The 20,966-nt window shown below is 41.3% G+C and overlaps 1 long non-coding RNA gene across 4 annotated transcripts in view; it reads left to right on the plus strand.

Moving 5' to 3' along the window:
* Positions 1 to 308: 308 nt before the first annotated feature.
* The window catches only part of LOC138836843 (uncharacterized), a 30,755-nt gene continuing 10,097 nt past the window's right edge, over positions 309 to 20,966 (plus strand). The window contains exons 1-6 of one of the 4 annotated variants that reach the window (XR_011375084.1): positions 309 to 420; positions 923 to 1,133; positions 5,360 to 5,445; positions 6,560 to 6,637; positions 8,724 to 8,871; positions 9,777 to 9,826. This is a non-coding gene — a long non-coding RNA (uncharacterized lncRNA). Of the gene's footprint in view, positions 421 to 851; positions 1,134 to 5,359; positions 5,446 to 6,559; positions 6,638 to 8,723; positions 8,872 to 9,776; positions 9,827 to 20,966 lie in introns of those variants that run through there. The other 3 variants (XR_011375083.1, XR_011375086.1, XR_011375085.1) reach the window with 3 other exon arrangements.

A 20,966-nucleotide genomic window follows, 5' to 3' on the forward strand; every position in this document is an offset into this window, starting at 1 on the left:
GGGTTCCCCTCAAAATTCACATGGTTTTACTGGGGCCAACGGATATCTCTGCTCCTTATTAGTTTCACTTAGTGACTCAAGGTTACCTACAAATACATCTGGCCACATTTCATTGGCCAAAGAGAGTCATGTGACCACATCTTCTCTTTCAGGTGGCTGAGAGGCCATTGGTAGGCAGCACAAATAATTATGAAGGCTGACAAAGCCAGGAGTAGAGCCAAAGCATTTCAAATGTTTGCCCAATGCCCTCTGTTCTCTCCAACGCTCTAACTCACTTGGCTGTCTCCCACAGACAGGCTGATCTCCCCGTCCTACAAAATGGAGCCAAAGTTGGAGACTTCTGTCCATCTTATTTTTAAAAGCTGATTGTCTGGAGCTGTTCATTTAAGATGCTGTCAAAACAAGGGTCTGCTTCGTGAGGTGGGTCATTATTGATTTTATGCCGTGCTCATTTTTTTTCTCAGACTCTAACCTTTTCTCTATTATCTGAATTGCTCTTGTGTGTCTTTCTTTTGAGTTCTCATTTATTTTTCCTGGTTCTCCAAAGTCTGGGGCTCATAGTGTTACTAATGTAAATATAGAGAGTTTCTGGATTTTTTCTCATATTATTGATTCATCAGATTTGTAACTGTTGTTTTTATGTCCAGTTATTCATCCTTTGGACACCTTACCGAATACCTCCTTTGCCTCAATCAAGGATTATACTCAAGATTCAATTACAAAAATTACAGATTCTCTTATGGAGGATAGATGCTCAAAACATGTGAGGTGCTCCATCACAATTGTTTTTATATTATGACATCAACCCTGGTGATGATTCATGCGTCAGTCCACGGAATCTGACAGGCCAGGTTAGCATCTCAATGTGAGCTAAGATTTAGTGCAATTTTCATTAACTGTGCCTCACCTTTCTATCTGTTAGACAGCAAGAGAGATGCTGGCCTACTCCTGGACTGTGAAATGTAAAATATGTACTGCAACACATCGCTTGGAGACAGCCTTGATATAGTTAACCAGTCTTGTTATCAGCATGCTGACTCGAGCACAGAAGTGTTGTTTTCCAAGTGAATAATGGAGAGATGGGGAAAGAACACTGGCTTTGCATCTCTGTTCTATCAGTGGTGTGGATTTGGGTAAGTTGCTTACTGCTCACAGCTTTGATTTCTCAGTAATAGGTGACAGTTCCATTCTTGCAGAGTATCGGCAGACAACCTGCAGAGTCCAACATTACAATGTTGGAGACAGTTTATAGACATGAGGTCTTCTGGATACAGTGGACCTAGAAGGATAGACAAAGGAAGTGGTTCCCCCCCCCCTTGCCTGCCAGGAGTTTATAATCTCATTGTGACATTACATCTTGTTCCCAGATAACTATAGAAGCAAAGTGGCAAGCACCATAAAATAATGGCAAATGCCATAATGGTAAGAGCTATAGTGAATGAGATGGGAGTCTTCATTAAGTGAATGATTTGAAGTGCTCTTTAACCAAGAAGTGATTTTAATTTAGAAATACCACTTGTTTTCCTCTCTCCTGTTCACCCCTTCCTCAACTCTCAGTCTCAAAACTACCCTACTTGTGACCACTAATCATCGTGTATCGGGAGTGGAAAGCAGTTGGCTGATGTCCTGTTTTCTGGTTGTGGTATTTACAGCAGTGAAGATTTAATTCTCTATTATTCCCTGAACTTGGCAGCCCTCCTTTTTTCACTTGCTGTCTGAGATGCGATGCTCCCAGAGCCCTGGAGTCACGGCTGGAAAGACTTACTTAACATTCAGAATCGATGAACAAACAGGAGAAACATTTTACCATAGGCAGGCTGCAAGTGCTGCAGGGTTGAGCTTTGGTTCTTAGCAATGATTTCACGGCTTCTTTGCTTCTTCTTGAGGCCACTGCATTTTCTCTGCCTAATTACCTAATAAGAATGCCCGGGAGGTTGTTAAACTTAGATGTTCTCTCCAGGAAATGTGATAGTCAGGATCTCTCTGGGTTTCATTATTATTTCTTGAAAACAAAACAAAACAAAATCTTGGCCTCTGGACTTACTTGGCATTCTGGGGGCCCTTTTCTCTCCCTTTTCATATCACCTGGGGGGCCTAGCCCACATGACACCAAAAAAACTTGGCTAAGAGATCTCAGGGCGAGCAATCATTTCTTTGCCTTAACTACCATTCCTTCATGTGTTAGTTTCTCCTTTTCATCTTTTTAATCACTGTAACCGAATAACCTGAGGGAAATAAAGGAGGAAGGATTTATTTAGGCTCATGATTTCAGAGTGTTCCATCCAGCATGCAGAGAGGGTATGGTGTCACAGACTCACCTACATTCTATTAGCCTCAAGAGGGGCAGGAAGGAGGGAAGAGAAAGAAAATACCTGAACTGAGTGTTTCCTCCATACCCGTTTTTTGCCATCTAGTCCCTCAGCCTTTGGGATGGTGCTCCCTACATTCAGGCTGAGTCAGTTAATCCTCTTCACAGATGCTTTTGTGGGCACTCACACAAGTGTACATCACTCATTTCCCAGGCACACCTCCTCAATCTGGTTGGATTGAGTTCGTGGAGTTAACAATTAAGCTCAACCATCAGATACCTGCTTAGCTGGGATGATATGGATGAGCCATCACGCTCAGATTTTTTTCCACACAAGTGGACAGTGTTTGGAGACTCTCATTTTTCAGCCTGTCTACTTAGGTGTTGAGTGGACTTGTGATCACTCGGGATGTTTAGGTTCCTGCCTGATCTTCCTCAGCACGCATATCCACGTCGATTGCATGGAAAGTCATTCTATACAGTTTGAGTCAACCTCCTTAGCCACATTTCCTTGGTGGGATGAGAATGTACCAAAGAATGTACCGGATAAATGAGTCTCCTCCCTCAGATTCTGGGCCTGAGAGAGATTTAGGTCAGCGTCTTTATGGGGAATGGAGCCACAGAAATGATAGTGAAGGGGGGCTGGGAAGGTGGCTCAGTGGTAGAGCTCTTGCCTTGCATGCATGAGGCCCTGGGTTCGATTCCTCAGCACCACATAAATAAAAAAAGAAAAAAAGGCCGGAAGTGGTGCTGTGGCTCAAGTAGTAGAGCGCTAGCCTTGAGCTGAAGAGCTGAGGGACAGCGCCCAGGCCCAGAGTTCAGGCCCCACAACCGGACCCCCCTCCCCCCCAAAAAAAAGGAAAAAAAAGAGTTTGCTAAGGGGGCTGAGATGTAGCTCAGTGGCAAAGCACTTGCCTAGCAAGTGCGACGTCCTGGGTTCGATCCCCAGTACCACAAAAAAAAAAAAAAAAGAAAAGAAAACAAAACAAAAAAAAAAAGAAATGATAGTGAAGGGGACTGGATGCTATTTTTCTCCCAGGAGGAGGCTTTAAAACTTTCCAGTAACTCTTGGCTGAATTATTTATAATCAAAGGTGGAAGCAAGCCAAATGGCTATCAGCAGGTGAGTGGATAAACAGAATGCGGATTACACATATAATGCAATAGTGCTTAGTTTGACAAAGAAGAGAAATTCTGATTCATGCTACAACATGGATGAACACTGAGGGCATGCTGACTGTCACAAGAAAAGGCAAATGTTACATGATTCCACCTCCGTGTGGCACACAGAGCAGTCAAGTTCACAGAGACTAAGTAGAAGGTTCTTACCAGGGTTCCGAGGGGGTCCGGGAATAGCAAGTTGCTGAATTGGCTTACAGGTTAATTTTTTTCTTCTTCTTGGTTATTTATGCATTTAGGTTATACTAGGGATTGAACTCAAGACCTCAGCCTTGCCAGGCAGAAAGGAGCTCTATCTCTTGAGCCAAACCTCCATCTTTTTTTGCTTTAGTTGAATTTTAACTACTAGGATTTCACAAGTAGGTCCTAACTGGTAGGGACTAAAGTCTTCCTAGGTACACTTCCTGCTTAGTTGGAATGATAGGAATGTACTATCACACCCAATGCTTGGTTGAAATGAGTCTTGTGAAGTTTTTCCTCCTGCTAGATTCAAACTACAATCCTCCCCTTTCTGGCTTCCAATTAGCTAGGATTATCAGATGAGCCCCTATATCTATCAACCCTGCAGGACTCTTTCTCCTATATGTGCTACCAGATATCCATTGTTTATGGTGCATAAATCCTTGATTTGATTTTTTAAAAAAAAGTAATGTTCAGCTTTAGTGGAGTACTTTCCTCTAAAGAATAGTATGACCCAAATCTGAAGCTCTGGCTGGTGGCTGGTGGCTCATGCCTGTAATCCTAGCTACTCAGGAGGCTGAGATCTGAGGATCTCAGTTTGAAGCCAGCCTGGGTAAGAAAGTCCATGAGACTCTTATCTCCAAATAACTACCAGAAAACCAGAAGTGGTGCTGTGTCTCAAAGTGGTAGAGTGCTAGCCTTTAGCAAAAAGGCTCAGGGACAACACTCAGGACCTGAGTCTAAGCCCTATGACAATCCCCCACCCCCCCCCAAAAAAAATAAAATCTGTAGCTCTGGGCTTTTAAGAAACAATACTCGCTGGGCGCTGGTGGCTCACACCTGTAATCCTAGCTACTCAGGAGGCTGAGATCTGAGGATCGCGGTTCAAAGCCAGCCTGGGCAAGAGAGACCTTGAGACTCCTATCTCCAATAAACCACCAGAAAACCGGAAGTGGCGCTGTAGCTCAAGTGGTAGAGCACTCGCCTTGAGCTGAAGAGCTGAGGGACAGCACCCAGGCCCAGAGTTCAAGCCCCACGACCGACAAAAAAAAAAAAAGAAACAATACTCTAAATGCAAATGATTACAATTTCTCTTTGCTTTGTTGTGAAAAACATGGATGTTCAAAAAACTCTGGCTAGGAACTAGCTCATTCATCTTATAATAGAGCCTCCACATACACAGAATTGAGGGAGCAGTTACTATAAGGAGGACCTCCTGTTTTGATATAAGGGGGTGGCGCCCTTCCTAACCCAGGTTATAGACTTTGACTCGCCAGCTGTTGGCCCAGCGTCTTAGCCATTAGTGCACTGGCAGGGAGACACTCTAGGCTGAGGTTCAGGAAACGTTTGTTTGTCATGGCATCAATTCTGGCACACACAAACACATCTTTTTTCCACTGAGGCCCCAGCTTGCTTGGCATGGCCTGGTTTATCTGGCACAGCTGATCCATGGTACTCCATCCAGCTTTCCAGACCTGCTGGCCCGTTGCAAATAGGCTGGGTGTGGTGATTTTTTTAGCAAGCTACAGTTCAAAATGCAATGTGTTTCCCTTTCTTTTCATTTCTTTACTCGTTTGTTTCCTGTTGTGATCATTCCTGTTTTTTCTTATTAATTTGAATGCTGGAAATTCAAATGTCAGTTTTATAGTGCATTCATTTAATTGATAAAAAAAATATATTTTTGCCCTGTCAGCTCACTTCTGATTATTGATTATTGGACCCTGATGTTATTTGGAGTAAAAAAAAAAAAGCCTATATACAGACGAAGGTCCAGTGGAGGTAGGTATAATTTGAGTGGTGATTTGTGTGGATTCTGAGCAAAAGAAAATGAGTTACTTCAATATTGAAATGAATGTACATATATATGATTAGGTCTAAGAGTTTGGGGGAGGAAGGAACCTGTTGAAATTGTAAGAAGAAAATATGCTTGCTCAGCCAAAAAGCCATTTATGTAATTGTTTCATTTCATTCCTTAAAATTCTTTGAAATCAGCCAGGCATGGGTGGCTCACGCCTGTAATCCTAGCTACTCAGGAAGCTGAGATCTGAGGATCATGGTTCAAAGCCAGCCTGGGCAGGAAAGGCTATGAGACTCTTATCTCTAATAAACCACCAGAAAACCAGAAGTGGTGCTGTGGCTCAAGTGGTAGAGTGCTCGCCTTGAGCTGAAGAGCTGTGGGACAGCACCCAGGCCCAGAGTTCAAGCCCATGACTAACATAAAAAAGAAAAAAATTCTTTGAAATCTTCTGCTGCTCTTAGGATAAAGTTCAAGTTCATGAGGCCAGCCTGACTATGAGGCCTGGTACCCTCTGGCCCCTGTACCAACCTTTTCTACAGCACCAACCTTCACGGTGCCCTTGCAGCAGATGTAAGTCACATCATTTCTTCTAGGGCACTGGGCCCTTTCATCTCCCAGTTGTCACACTGGACTTTTTCTTCCTGGAACACTCTACCCACAGCCTACCTTTTCCCCAGGCCGCTGCTCAAGTGGCTTTCTCTGAGGAGCGTTCCCTAGCCCTTCCTTTATCCTTGTTAAGGGCCATATATCATGCTGTGCCATCATGTCATCATGACAGGCCCTCGGTGGGTTGTTATGCTAGGTTATGGTCTGTTCGTGGCTCTGTCTCCATTAGTCCCTCAACCAACTCAAGAGTAAGGACCTTGTCTTGCTGTTACCATTTTACCCTCCAGATCTAATACAGTGTCTAGTACACAGTAGGTGCTCAATCACTACTTCTTAACTGAAGAACTGCATTGGAGAACTTGTGGCAAGGATCAAAACTAAAGTTCCTTTATGAGACTTAGCCAGTCAATTCAGATGGAACAAATACTGAACACTGCCACTGGCCCACGGGGTTTCACTTGAGCTTTTCTTTCATGTTCTATTTTATAGCTGAGGACTCCTGGGCTCAGGGAGGACAAACAAGATGATCCTGAGAACTGTTACTGGGAACGGCTCCTGACTGCAAAGGTGAAGATCCTAGATTGAAGTGAACGAAGACACACAAATGTAAAGTGGTAAAGCCATGAAGTTTAAGAGAGACAGAGGCAGAGAGTACATCTAGCTGGGATCCAGCTAGATGGCTCAAGAGCAAACACATGGTGAAGGAAAGTTTAGTTTTCTGAAGGATTTTGGAACGTTTATGGTAATGATAGTGAGCTGATCTTAGGAAAATAAGGATTATGACTTGGAAGGTATCTGTATGTGTCCAGAGCTGCCGCCCCATGGTTTTAAGTGTCTGAGATGCAATGTATGTACACTAAGCTGTGAGACAGAGTTTGCCAGGCAAAGGTCAGGCTAAGGACTGATGGAGATCCACGACACTGGTGCTTCAGTTTGATGGAAACGAACCTTAAGTTTTTCTTCCCCTGTGGAGAAGTTCTGACTCAAATTGACCATTAATTATCCCAAGGAGGAGTGGCTAAGGGAGGTAGCAGGGAGGAGAAAGATTCTTGGCTGTCTTCTAGGGTGTCACTAGAAGAAGGGTCCCCTTCAGCATTCTCCCACAGCTAACTTGTCTCAGAATCGGTGAACACAAGGAACTCTGAGCTTTGGGGACCTAAGTCATTGACCTTGGTCCTGTATCAGGCACTTTCTGCCTTTCTCATGCCCCATTGCCACCAAATCTGCTAGGCTATCTTCTTGGAACAGACACGTCTTCAAATTGACTTTAGAAAGGGTAAAACAGGGGCAGAAATTTGAAGTGGGATTCTGGAGGAGCGACTGTGTGTGGGGGGGGGGAGGGAACAGACTTTGGGGTTTTCATCTTACTCCTGTTACTAAGTAGCCATTTTGATGATAGGCAAATCACTTTCTCTCAGGAACTTGTTTTTCTCATACTTAAAACAATGAGAAAAACTGAATACAGTTTGAGGGGGGCCTTTAGCTTACAATTGTATGAGTCTAAGCTACCAAGCTTGTATGAAGCCTCCAAATGGCACAATGATTTCTGCGTAGGTTCAGGCTGTCATTAAGTCTGCCTGCATCATTTCTCCTCTCACGGGCTATCCTGAAATTGCCTCCTGATATGAAAGGAGAGAAGACAATTTTACAGCTCCCACTTACTTTATTGGGCATACTGGAGGTAACAAAATAATAACTATGAGCTGGGGGAGAACTGAATGACTCTAGAATGACTCCCAAGGTGTATAGATCTTCTTTCTTTCGGCTGTCATGATTGCTCTATGAATAAGCCCCAGAGAAATTTGCTTCTCCTCTGTACACCTTCCGGCAATTGTAGATTAGAATGCTCCTAATACACATATTTCTCAAAATTGGCTGACAGTTTCACAGCTCTTGAAATTACTTCAAGTAGTTAAGCAATTAACAGTCAGATTTCACATCATAGTGCTGTATGAGCGAATTGGAAATGTTACAATGCAAATTGTTGTTTGCACATAAATAGCTTTCAGTGAACAATTAAAACTTACCCTATTTGAAATGATTCTTAGAGGTGCTAAAGTAAACAGAATAATTCTATTATCTATGTGACAACTTAGTGAAAGAACAGGAAAAGTGTCATTCTGAATTTAAAAAGAGAATGTTAATATTGTCTTTCACAAGGGACGATACTCAGTAACTTAAAGCTATGTAGGTAGCTTGGAAAACAAAAACATTCTCACATATCATATAGCATGTTTTTAAAATTCCCTTTAAAATGTATAGTTATTTACATTTAGAGCTATAGAAATTGGAAGAGAAAAAAATCAAAATTTATAAGAGGTTTGAACTTGAGGATCAGTCATAACAGTAGCTATGGCCAAAATGATCAAGTGAAATAGAAATTGAGGGCATTTATTTATTTGTTTGTTTATTTATTTTCCTGTTCCCTTTCTGTGGGTTAATATGAAACTACATCAAAAAAAAAGTTGGAACGCCCCCCACTTTCCTTCTCAGTTACCAAGAGCTTTTGTCAACTTAGGCAAGTCATTTCAGGTTTCTAGTGAGAGACGTTGCTATGCATGCAGTTGCTATTTAATAAGAAGCACCAAATCTTAGTAACCTTAAGAAAGTGATAAAAAAAATTTCCTAACAGAAATGACACCATAGATTGCAGCTTCATTGCAGGTTCAATAGATTCTGGAAGGAAACATTCACTTTTCATGGAAAAACTGACACCTTTGTTTCCCCATTGGATCAACTTTCTGATTTAAGAGGAGATTTCTGCGATGAACATGGTCTGAGGCTCAACTCCACATCCATAGGTAGGACAGAAAGATGAGACAGGGAATTATACTCTCTCTCTCTGTCTCTCTCTCTCTGTCTCTCTCTCTCTTCTCCCTCCTTTCTTCCCTCCCTTCCTCCTCTCTCTCCCTCTCCCCCCCCCTTCCCCTGTGTACGTGGGGGGATGGGAAAGACAGTGGAGTGGAATCCTGGGTCTTGAATTTAGGGCCTGAACATCTTCCCTAAGCATTTTTACTCAAGGCTAGCAGTCTACCACTTGAGCCACAGAACCACTTCTGGCTTTTTTTTTTTTTTATGTTTAATTGAAAATAAGAACCTCACAGACTTTCCTGCCCAGGCTGGCTTCAAACCGTGATCCTCAGATCTCAACCTTCTGAGTAGCTAGGATTACAAATGTGAGCCACTAGAACCTGGCTAGAAGTTATGCTATTTTTAACGAATGCCAAAGAGGTCAGCCTTAGAAATTAAAACCAGGATGTGGGGGGGTAGGGAGGAGCAGCTAAGATCTTCTCCCACTGTGCCTCCCGTTGTATACAAAGTTGCAAGAATATGAGACATAAAAGGGAAAATCTAAAACTGTGTCTCCTTTGCCATAGTTAGAAACAGAAAGAATGGACGGGCATGTCTGGCAAACGGGAGGCCTGAAGGTCACCTGTGTTTTGGGTGGGCCTCCCCATCTTACCCCCCTAGAACCATTGCTAAAGGATTTGAAGTAACTAGATTACAGAACCACATATGTTTTGCCTTTGCTCACAAAGTATAAAAGTTACCATTTTGAGTCTTTCCTTAGATTGGGTGGACAATGTAATCAGACAGTTTAGAGAAATACACATTGTTTCATTTTTAGGTGTGGCATTATGAAAGAACAGAAAGTCTCCAAGGAAAGAGGCTCTTGGTATTAACTATGTAATTTCTCATCCTCCAGATGAGGACAACAAAGATCCGGTGCTGGGCTCACAGTAACTAACGCAGCAGGTAACTAAGTGTTAACTAAAGGGTTTGTGACTTGCCAGTGGTTGCACAACTGGAAAGTTAGAGGTGGAACCCAATAGTCCTCTGTCCCACCCAAAGCTCATTCTCTGCGCCTTCCTAGACTGGCTGGTTTATGCCAAGCCAGTACTGGGGCTTGAACTCAGGGCCTCAAGCTCAAACTTGGCTTTGCTCTCAAGGTTCTATCACTTGAGCCACACTTTTACTCCTGGCTTTTTTTCCCCTGGTTAATTGGAAATAAGAATCGCATGGACTTTTCTGCCCCAGTTGATTTTAAACTCTCAGCCTACTGAAGAGCTAAGATTATAGGGGTGAGAGACCCCTATGTGGCTAACTTCTGGTTTTTAAGGATTCATTGTAAGATCAAGAGGCAGTGGAAAAGGAAATAATGATTATTGGCTCCCAAATGGCCAGAGACTATAAATACACCTTATAGAAGGAGATCAATAATATTAAAAGAAGACATTTATCTTCCAGAAAGCAAAAAAGCTTTAAAACTAAGTGTCAGGGGGAAAAAAGTACAATAACCTACTTTTCTCTTCAATTCTTCCAGGATGTGTCAAACATGGCACCTTCAATTGGTCCAAGTTTCATGGATACCAGAAAAGCACAGTGTGGTGTGTTTAAAGATGTCACACGTGTGCAAACCCATGTGACTCTGACCCAGCACTTAACAAACCCTTCCCTCTTTATATAGCATACAGATTTCTTTCTTGCTACATCATATGTGTTTATACAGTCTTTTATGTAGAAAATAACTTAGTTGAGTCTCCCAAAGAAGAATAGAAATGCCTAAAATAGAAATCTTAAACTGAACTACCTTCAAATAGAAACCATACTGTCTGATGACAGCCTTCTCTTCACAGATTGAATATTAAACCTCACATATCACATCTATATAGCTATCTATTAGCATAATCTCAATGTGCTTATGTAGATACAGCCATAGGCTCATAGAATGTTAGAGATGAGGAAATCTTCACCTTTCCAGGGTGGAAAAGTTTCTTTTCTTTTTCCCCCTAGAGAAATTTATTTCCATTGTTTTATTATTATGAAGATTTAATATACCAAAAAATGGAGGCGTAATACAGTAAAGATTCATGTGTCTATTTTCTCCCTTTGTCCTTTTGTTTACTATTTTCACTATTCTTATTAGCACATCGTAGTTGTCCAAGGAGAGTTTGATTATGACATTTTCACACGTGTATACAATGTATCTCCATCAACCCCACCCTCTCTATCTTTCTCTCTTACTTAAAACAATTTCAACAGGTTTCATTTTTCTATTTTTGTATGTGCAAACAGACAGTGAGGCTGTATTCATCCTCATTTGCCTTCTTATTATCACTCCTCCCCCACTATCAATGCTGGTTCCTCTTCCCTCCAAAAGACTCTATTTTCCTTTCTGGGGGAATTTTTATTCTTTAATGGATGTGGAAACAGAGGCTCATTATGATAGCTGAGGAGAGCTGGCCCGGTACTGCCTGCATTGCTAAGCTGTAATGAGTATTTAAACATCCTGAGGATTGATGGGAAATCAGAGCTAGAGAACTCAGGGTTCTACACAGCTTTTTAGACTTTGTGCACAATAAACTAAAAGTTAACAGTCTGTTAGAACACCTGTAAACATGGAGTGCATGAAATTAAACAAGAATAAGCAATATCTTTTTAAAAAAATATTTATATGCCTCCAATCACACTGGTTTTTTTCAAGAACACTAATTTTTAAATTCAATTACATAGAGGACAAAAAGAATGGGTGATATTTCCTTAGATTACAAGAAAAAAATATCACCACAAATCTTATTTTTAAACAATTAAAAAAACTCACCTATCCATTCTCTCATAGTTTCATTGACATTAACATCTTGTCATTAACATCTTGAATTAATATGGTAAATTTTAAAAATAATCCATGAGCCAGTATTATAAATATTATAAATTAAAGTCCATAAGTTGGGTTTATGCTTTGTGTTGTAGATTCTAGGGTTTGTGAGAAATATACAAATCATGTTCCCAGTGTTACAACACTGTGTAAGATAGTTTCACTGCCTGTAACCCACATATTTATGTCTCTCTTCCAGCCTCTGGGAATTTGAGATCTTTTTACTGTCTCTGCAGCTTTGTCTGGTCCAGATTATCATAGAGTTGGATCATGCACTCCATGGCCTTGTCTGATGGGTTTCTTTCTTTAAGGTTCCTCCATAGTTTTTTCATGGCTGACAGCTGATTAATTTTGAAGGCTAAAAAATAATACATTCCTTATAAGAGTGTGACCACAGATTATCCATTCACCTTTGGAAGTACATTTTTGGTTGTTTCTAACATTGGTCAATTATGACTAAAGATGTATGTAACACTCACATGCAGATTTTTGTGTAGATGTAAGTCTTCAATACATTTTGGACATCCCTGGGTACATGGTGACAGAATCATATGCTAAGAGTATATTTAGTGTTGTTAAAAAATAGCAACTGTCCTCTAGACTGGCTTACCATTCTGCACTCTTATGACCAATGAGTCAGAGTTTATCTTGCTTCTTATTCTTGTCAGCACTTGCTATTGTCCAGATTATTATTTTTCAATTACTAGTCAGTATTGTAAGTGTTTAGTGGTATCCTATTCACATTTGCAGCTTCCCAACATCATATAATGTCAAACATATTTTATATGTTTATTTATCATTTGCTATCGCTTTTTTAGTTCTGTATGTGTCAACTGTTTTCCCATTTTTTAATGGTTGGTGTTGTTACTATTGAATGTTATGAGTTTAAAAAACTATTCTGGATACAAGTTCCTTATCAGATGTTTGCCTATAGATGAGCTATATGTTTGCAAAATCACAGATAAATGTTTTGTAGAGCCAATCTGTGGCTTATCTTTTTCTTCTCGGTTTTTCAATATATTTTTATCCCACCATCTTTCATGGAATCCAATTTGATATATATTAGATTTCTACTTGGTCTTTTCCACAAATCACTGGAGGCCTGTTCACTTTTTTGGTTTTTTTTTTTTTCCTCTTTCTATGTTTGAGTTACATTTCAATGGCTTCAACTCACCTTTGATAAATTTTTCTTTTGAGCTATTCAATTTATTATTAATTTTACCTAGTAAGTTTTTGCATACTGAATATTTTCATCATTAGAATTTCTGTATGTTGGTATTTTTATTGTTTATTTTTAGTAATATTTATTATTTATTGCTATTTCTTTTTTCAGTATTTTTCTGTTTTCCTTTTAGTTCCTGAACCATAGTTACAGTAGCAATCATAATTTCCTTTGCACTAATTCCATTGTTTCTACTATTTTGGAAACCATTTGTGTTCATTAATTTCTAAGTTACAAGTTATGTTTGTGCTGCCTTCCATGTCTACTGTTCTTTACATTATAATTGCATGGTGGCCGTTCTGAATTTTAGGATAGGAGTACTGGGTTTTGTTTAATTTCTTTCTTTAAAGAGTGTTAGAATCTGTTCTATAGTTTGTAGTGCTAGCTGATCAGCTTCATCCTTCCATGGCTTATTTCCTTGGTCTAGTTTATCTTGACATCAGGCTAGGACACTTTGGAGGTTCTACCACTACCCTGAGTATATTTTCCACTTTAGCAGATCAGAATAACAACATCTTCCTGACAGTGTGCTCTGAAAATTGTCCAGGCATTCTTTGCCCTGACCTAGAGGAATTACATCCATTGATAGCACAAAGACTAGCTCTGCTCACTTCATGATGGAAGCCAATTAATGGAGTGGCAAAAAGGTGGTAGAGATAGAACTTTATTATGATGGTTGTCAGCTGATTGAAGAGGCTGGACTGGAGGGGCGTCTATGCTGGGAAGTTGATTTAGGAGTGGTTTATACAGGAGATAGGTGATTACTGACTGGTAGGCTTGTATGACCCAATGATGGACATCCAATCATAATGCAGAGTCACAAGATTTTCTTTTTCAGTTCTGCAAATCTTAAGAACAAAGCCTAGTATTTCCTCAGGCTATTCTTGTCACTGTTGAGTTTGCCACTTGCAGTTCTGGACATATTACACAATAGAGGAGTTAGAGTGGGAAGCTGCCCAGCCCTGCGGCTGACTACCAAACTCATGGTACAGAAGCAAAACGTAGCTCATGGATTAATATGAAAGACAAAGGTCAAACGGAGTGAAATGGTAGTCAGGCAGGGCTCTGTCCTTAACGCTCAGCTTCACTATGAACCTGGGATTCAAGATTAGCTGCAGGTACCAGAGGAGCCCTGAGCACATGTCTGGAGCTCTGGAGCTCATAGATTCTAGCTGCCTTTGCCTTCAGTCTCTTCGACCCAATGATTCCTTTGAATTCTTCTTGGGACCCTCTGTTCTATACTACTATCCACAAATCCATAAGTCAACTCCAGACAAAAGCCAGAGCAACCATAAGACTTTAAATCTAGGGACTTTTAAGTCTAGCTGAATGGTAGGGAGCAGAATTTCCAGCATTCAATATTTTAGAATTATGAAATCTTTCCCCAGCTGTGTTTGAGAACTTCTTCTAGCTTGGAGCCAGCACCTTTGATAACTAGTGGCCAAGGCAAGAGATGCCCCTGTGGCAAGAATGTGTGTGTGTGCGTACGTGCGTGCGCACACACACACACACACACACATTTATAAGGAGTACCTGGTCACTGGTCCCTCTCATTCAAGATCTGATATTTAGCATTGACCCAAGCATACTGGTGACTTTCTGTCCAGACCATAAGGTAGCTGCTTCGCCTTTTCCTTCTTCTTCTTCTTCTTCTTCTCTCTCTCTCTCTCTCTCTCTCTCTCTCTCTCTCTCTCTCTCTCTCTCTCTCTCTCTCTCTCTCTCTCTCTCTCTCTCTCTCTCTCTCTCTCTCTCTCTCTCTCTCTCTCTCTCTGTCAGTCATGGGGCTCAAACTCTGGGCCTGGGTGCTGTCCTTGACCTCTTCAACACAAGACAAGTGCTCTACCACTTGAGCCACAACACCAGTTCTGGTTTTCTGGTGAATAATTGGAGATAAGAGTCTTGTGGCCTTTCCTGCCTGTGCTGGCTTTGAACTGGGATCCTCAGATCTTAGCCTCCTGAGTAGCTAGGATTAAAGGTGTGAACCAGTGCCTGTCTTCTCTTTTTCATCCATCTCCGTCTCTTCATTCCTTTACTCCTTTTTTTCTCCTCCTTCTCCTCCTCCTCCTGCTCCTCCTCCTGCTCCTCCTCCTCCTCCTTCTCCTCCTCCTCCTCCTCCTCCTTCTCTTTTTCCTCCTGCTCCTCCTTCTCCAGCTCCTCCTCCTCCTTCATTCTGTGGCTTGAACTTAGAGTCTTGAGATCTCACTTGCCTTTTACATTCAAGGCTGGTGCTCAACCATTTGAGCCATACTTCCAATTCCAACTTTTGGGTGGTTAATTGGAATTAGGAGTCTCACCAAGTTTTCTGCCCAGGCTGGCCTCAAACAAAGACCTTCAGATCTTTCTACCTCCTGAGTAAGTAGGATGACAGGTGTAAGCCCCCAGTACCTGGTTGGGAAGACTTCTTCACATCTCTCGTTCTCTGACGTGTTACATAATGAAACTTCCTTTGAACGCTGCGAGGACCTCTAAGCTGTGCCACTGATGACTTCAGAGACAGATGAGGATTTTAGCATGCTGGGAGTATTTAAATGTCAGAAGTAATTCAAAAGAAAAACGACAAATTAGCTTGCCAGATTGTTCCTGTCCAACAGTTTGAACATAAGAAACTCATTGGTCATTTGCCACTATTGCCAAACATTTATTTTCTTGCCTCTCCAGTGTTACAAGTTGTGGTACCAGGGGTACTCACAAAATCCTGGGAGCATTTGCATTATTCACGGCAGCTGGAAGTGATTGCAGTTGTTAATGATATTTATCAGCTTTGTATGTAGTAGGTTTAGCTATAGCATATGTAGAATGGGATAATGTTGCCTTACTTCCTAGATTTTTGAAAAGTTTGAATTTTATTAAATGTACAAATTTTATCGAAATATTCACTTAAGAGAAACAAATATGTGAAAAAGCAAATTTTATGTCTTTAGTACCATAAACTTTATGGGGTTTATGCTCTCACTTGGCTTTTTTATTTTTTAATTTAAAGCTGGTAATCTACCCCTTGAGCTTGATGGTGGTTAATGTGAGATAAGAGTCTCATGGGCTTTTCTGCCTGAGCTGGCAGGATCCTCAGATCTCAACCACCTAAGTAGCCAGAAGTAGCCAGTAGCCAGAACTACCAATACTTGGCTTCTTTTAATGTTTTGATATTCATGAGTTACAATATGTACTTAGACTTCATTTTAATACACACTTTTGAATATTTCAGAAGAAACTGCATTTCAAACACATGAAAGCAATTTTAATTGTTAAGTTTTTGAGGACATACTGAAGATTTATATACTTTGGATAATTATATTTTAATATTTTTGTCATTGGGATACTGTTATCAGTTTGAATGATAAATGCAGAAAATATGCAAATTTAGCATAATGAAGGGAAACAATAAATGTTGTTATGAAGGTGAATAATTGACAAGGCAGGAGAATTTGCCAAGGAGAAAAGCTTTTATTTAAGAGAGACTTTGATCTGTGACTTTTTAATCATCACTTGCTCACACACACACACACACACACACACACACACACACACACACACAAAATGTGAAATCCACCATCAGTGTGACGGGAGGGCTGGAGAACAAAGCCATCTCCCCTCCCCCCAGGCCTAAAAGGGGCCTCCATCTGTGTACTGTACTCAGACTGGGCAGGGGGAATAGAAATACAAAAAAATGATTTGAGACTGTTTCCACAATTGCTAGTTGTGGGTCTGCTAGATGAGGTTTCTTTCAGCAGCCAGGGGTCCTCCTGTAGTAGGTGCTGATGATACTCAAGCTGGGTTTGGAGGCTTGGATCTAATGAGCAAAGAACTTAAATCATGAGCTGGGTCATGGAGGCAGACATCCCTTCTTCCAGAAAGGTAAGAGTTGGTGATGGGGATGGCTGGCAGGTGTGGGATGCAGGTTGGAGAAAGACGACCAGAGCCTGGGACAGAAAGCTCCAGATGTGCACCTGCAATCCTGGGACAGGAAGCTCCAGATGTGCACCAGCAATAATAGCATCGCACGCAGATTTCCCGGAGTCAGTTGTACCCACTCCCAGAACACTTCTCATACAGGTCAGGAGTGACCTAGGCTCTCAGCTGGTGGAAAACATCGTTGACTCTTGCTCAACAGGGTAGAAGATATTTTTATCTCTCCCATGTGATTAAGAAGTCTTTGCAGCAATGTTTTATAAACACTGTAGTCATAAGCACCTCTGTAGGCTTGTCTCCTAGAACAAAATTTATGGACTGCTTCTGATCGGCTCTGCTGGCTGGACAAGATTGATGGTGTGCTGTCTTTGTGCCAATGGTCCAGTTAGGCAGTGGGGGAACTTTGGGCCAAGAGAGGCCAGCTTTCTGCTTCGGATGGACTGCTTCTGCTCGGTGAAGAAATTGCACCTGTGAGAAACAGCACTGAAACAAATCAGAGGGGTTGAAAAAGGACCATGTGGTGTCATTCATTTTGTTAGCAGATAGTGAGTTCTCTTACTAAAGCCATCACCCATGGTGGAACAAATGACCTCTAGCAAAGCTGAAATTGATGACTGCCTTTCCCACAGTGAAAAGTTAGAGCCAGCTACAAATTAGCAATGACCAGGGACTGTTGGTGAGGAACAATGCCTTGTGCATGCCTGTACCTCCAGATCTTAAGTCAATAATTCAACCTTGGCTTCCCCATTACCAAAACTATAGCTACTCTTAAAAGGTAGCCTACTCCAAACCCATGAGTTAGATTCTTTTAGGAATCCACACTGACACACTTTAGTCTTAAAGCTTCCCAGAGAATTGCAACATAAAGTCAAAGCTAGCATTTGCTGAGCTACCAACGACACCGTCATTACACAACAAACATTTTAATAAATTACCCTGACACTGGCAGCTCATGACTGTAATCTTTAGGAGGCTGAGATCTGAGGATTGCTATTTGATGTCAGCCTGGGCAGGAAAGTCCATGAAACTCTTATCTCCAATTAACCTGCAAAAAGCTGGAAGTGGAGGTGTGGCACCAGTGGTTGAGCAGCAGCCTTGAGTAAAAAAGCTTAGGGACCACCCAGACTCAGTTCAAGCACCAGAGCTGGCACAAAAGAGATAAACATGCATGGAAACTAGAGTGGTAGATGGTTGCATGACCCCACCATAAGAATCCCAACACCTGGGCCTGGTTACCCCATGATTTGTTCTATGATGCAAATTGGGCCCAGCTCTGTTCTCTACCTTTGGATAGTGAACTCAACATGAATTGCATCTTATGTCTGATGACTGGAGAAATCTAAATCTTCAAGCTTTTACTTGGGTTGGGGATTTAGCTCAGTGGAAGATCACTAGCCTGGCAAGTGCAGTGCCCTGAGTTTGGTTCTCAGCTCTGGAGGGGAGGAGAAAAGAGTTTAGTGTTTGTGACCTAGAGTTAATGAATCTGGTTCTTAGATGAAGGAAGTGAGTTCCTCAAGTTGCTTTGCAAACCCATTGTGTCTCAGCAGATGCAAGAAGGTCACGCATAGGATCTAACTAGTCAGAAAACAAATCATAATGTGGTCCCTCATCATATGACAGAGTCCTCCTTTTTTTCTAGCATGAACAGGGAAATGATTTTGGAGGCTGGAGGCTGGAGCCTGGAGGTGGGGAAAGGTGGACAGGATGAAGATGTCAATGTCAGTAGAGGCTGTGACAATGTCTTGCCATCAGCTGTGGGCAGCTCTGGGCTTCCTCTACATTGGATCTCAAGGACTTTGTGGATTGATTTCAGTCTGAACTTACAGTGGCAATCCCATCTTAGAGGTCACAGAGCCAACGCAGGATACCTTAGTTCTGTCCTTTCGTTCAGTTGACTCCTTACCCTTTGGCTGTAGCTGCAACTCCTACAACTCCACTCACACATGGCTTCTGTGGTAGGAGACCACCTGCACCATTAATTTTGCAACTGTCACAAGGATTCAATTCCTAGAGAGACATGTTAGGGATGTGAGTAAATATGTTAAGCCAAACACTGAGTGTTACAGGAATGAATGCATCCATGCATGCATGAATGAATGAGTTATCAGCTATCTTGTCTCACAGAGTGTGCTGAGTGAAATAGATGGCTTCATATGAATTGCACATTCTTACATTAAATTGAGTTGGGCTCTGTTGCGTTCTCGGTGAATAGGCAAAGCTCAAGTAGATTAAGTCACTCCTAAGAATCTTCAAGCTTACCTCTAGATTTGCTGCTCAAAGAAGGGTTCTTTGAAGGGAATGAAAAAGTGTATTCCAAGGCCTAAAGAGCTGGGATCAGGAGCTAGATACAGTAACAATGTCTTTGGCTAAGTCATTTTTCCCCTCTCTGGGTGTCATTTTCTCTGTGAATGAGGTAGAGAGACTAGCAAACCTTTAGATTTTTGTCTGGTTCAAACATTCTAATTCACATCTTCTGGTCCTAATAATGTCTTCTATTTCCTTTCACCTCAGCACAATGAAGAGAGGAGAATTTGTGAGCTGGCTACTCCAATAATTAAGCTCTGATTCACTGGTAAATAACTGGTCAACAGCTGGGACATCCATCACAACCTTCTATATCCCTAACCTTCATTGAACATAACCAACATGTCCCTTTATTCCCTTGAATAAAGCCACTCACTTCTAAAAGACATCCAAGTCTTTCTCCAGAGCCATAGCCTCTACACTTTGTAGCCAGACAGGGTCTAAACCAATGATTCCTCCTCCTGGTCTCAGTACCTTTAGCTAGACCATAATTTTAGGGTACATAGAGGAAATAGTCCACATGAGACCCATTCTGTAGCCTCGTCGCCCTATCTCAAGTTTGTACTGAGAATTTGAGGGTCTGAAACACAAAGGAAGTCATGGAAGATATTTTCGATGCTTTACATTTCATGTGTTACCCCAGAAGGCGTCCATCTGATAGGAGTGTGTGCGTGGATCTCCTGTGTAGGCTTGTCTGGGCTCCCTACTGATCTCTTCAGTAGCTCTGAATGCTTCCTTCCTAGCAGGAATTAATACATGGATATGCTTGAGCTCATGGGAAGCAGCTAACCCAGGAAATTAAAGTCTGTTGTTTTCTTGGGCAATCTTTATTTTGTATTTCTTTGGGATAGATTCCTGAGTCATATCATTGGGAAAAAAAAGCCAAGTTCTTTTATTAAAATCTCACTGGAAGCCTGTGACTAGATCAAGAATTGTATCATTAGAACTCTATTTGACCTATAAGACTTTGAAGAACACGATAAGAAAACAGAGCCAGAAAGTCAAGGTCACTTGACCAAGGTCATACAGCTTGCAAAGAATGCAGAGAAGGAGAATACAAGACTCCTAGCTTTAGGAGAAACAAATGTAGATAAATGAAACAAATACTAAGGATCTTTGGATGATTTCTTGTTCTAAGGAAAACTTTTACTAATTTTGTGCTTTCAATTTTTGATATGAAGTTTGATGGTTTACAGAAATATCCAATTTGTAAAATAATCATGGTGCAAATGTGTATTGCAAGAATGTCTCCTGGATCAGGATAGCAAAATGAAATGCTTTAGGGGACAGGCAGGTAATAGAGGACAAAGCCAATAGGAATAGATGCTTCTGGGAACATAAAGCTATTATATAAGCCTTGCCTATAGCCATCCCATCTTTCCACTTCCTCTTCCTCCCACCCCTTCCTCCTCTTTCCTCCCCCTCCTTCAACCTCTGACACACTCAAAGCACTGGACCAACTAAACAGAGCAGCCCCCGACCAGCTTTCTCCCCCTAGTGGATGCTGTATGTTCTTTACTTGTGACACTGTAACAGAAACAGGGATTTCTTTTTGGCGCTTGTTAATTCCTAGCATGATATCTAGGCAGTTAATAAGGTGGGTTTTTTTTTTGTTTGTTTTCATGGTGGATCTATGATTAAATATGTAATGAAACCAGGATTTTGAATTCAGTGTAACAATCTTCTTTTGAGAAGATTAGTTTCTCTCTGTCTGACTCTCTGTCTCTGTCTCTGTCTCTCTCTCTGCCCAGCAGTACTGGGGTTTAAACTCAGGATCTCATACTCTTTTTTTGTTTGTTTGTTTGTTT

Source organism: Dipodomys merriami, unplaced genomic scaffold (genome assembly GCF_024711535.1).
Source record: "Dipodomys merriami isolate MVZ:Mamm:240054 unplaced genomic scaffold, mDipMer1.0.p SCAF_26, whole genome shotgun sequence".
In the NCBI taxonomy this organism is placed as follows: Eukaryota; Metazoa; Chordata; class Mammalia; order Rodentia; family Heteromyidae; genus Dipodomys; species Dipodomys merriami.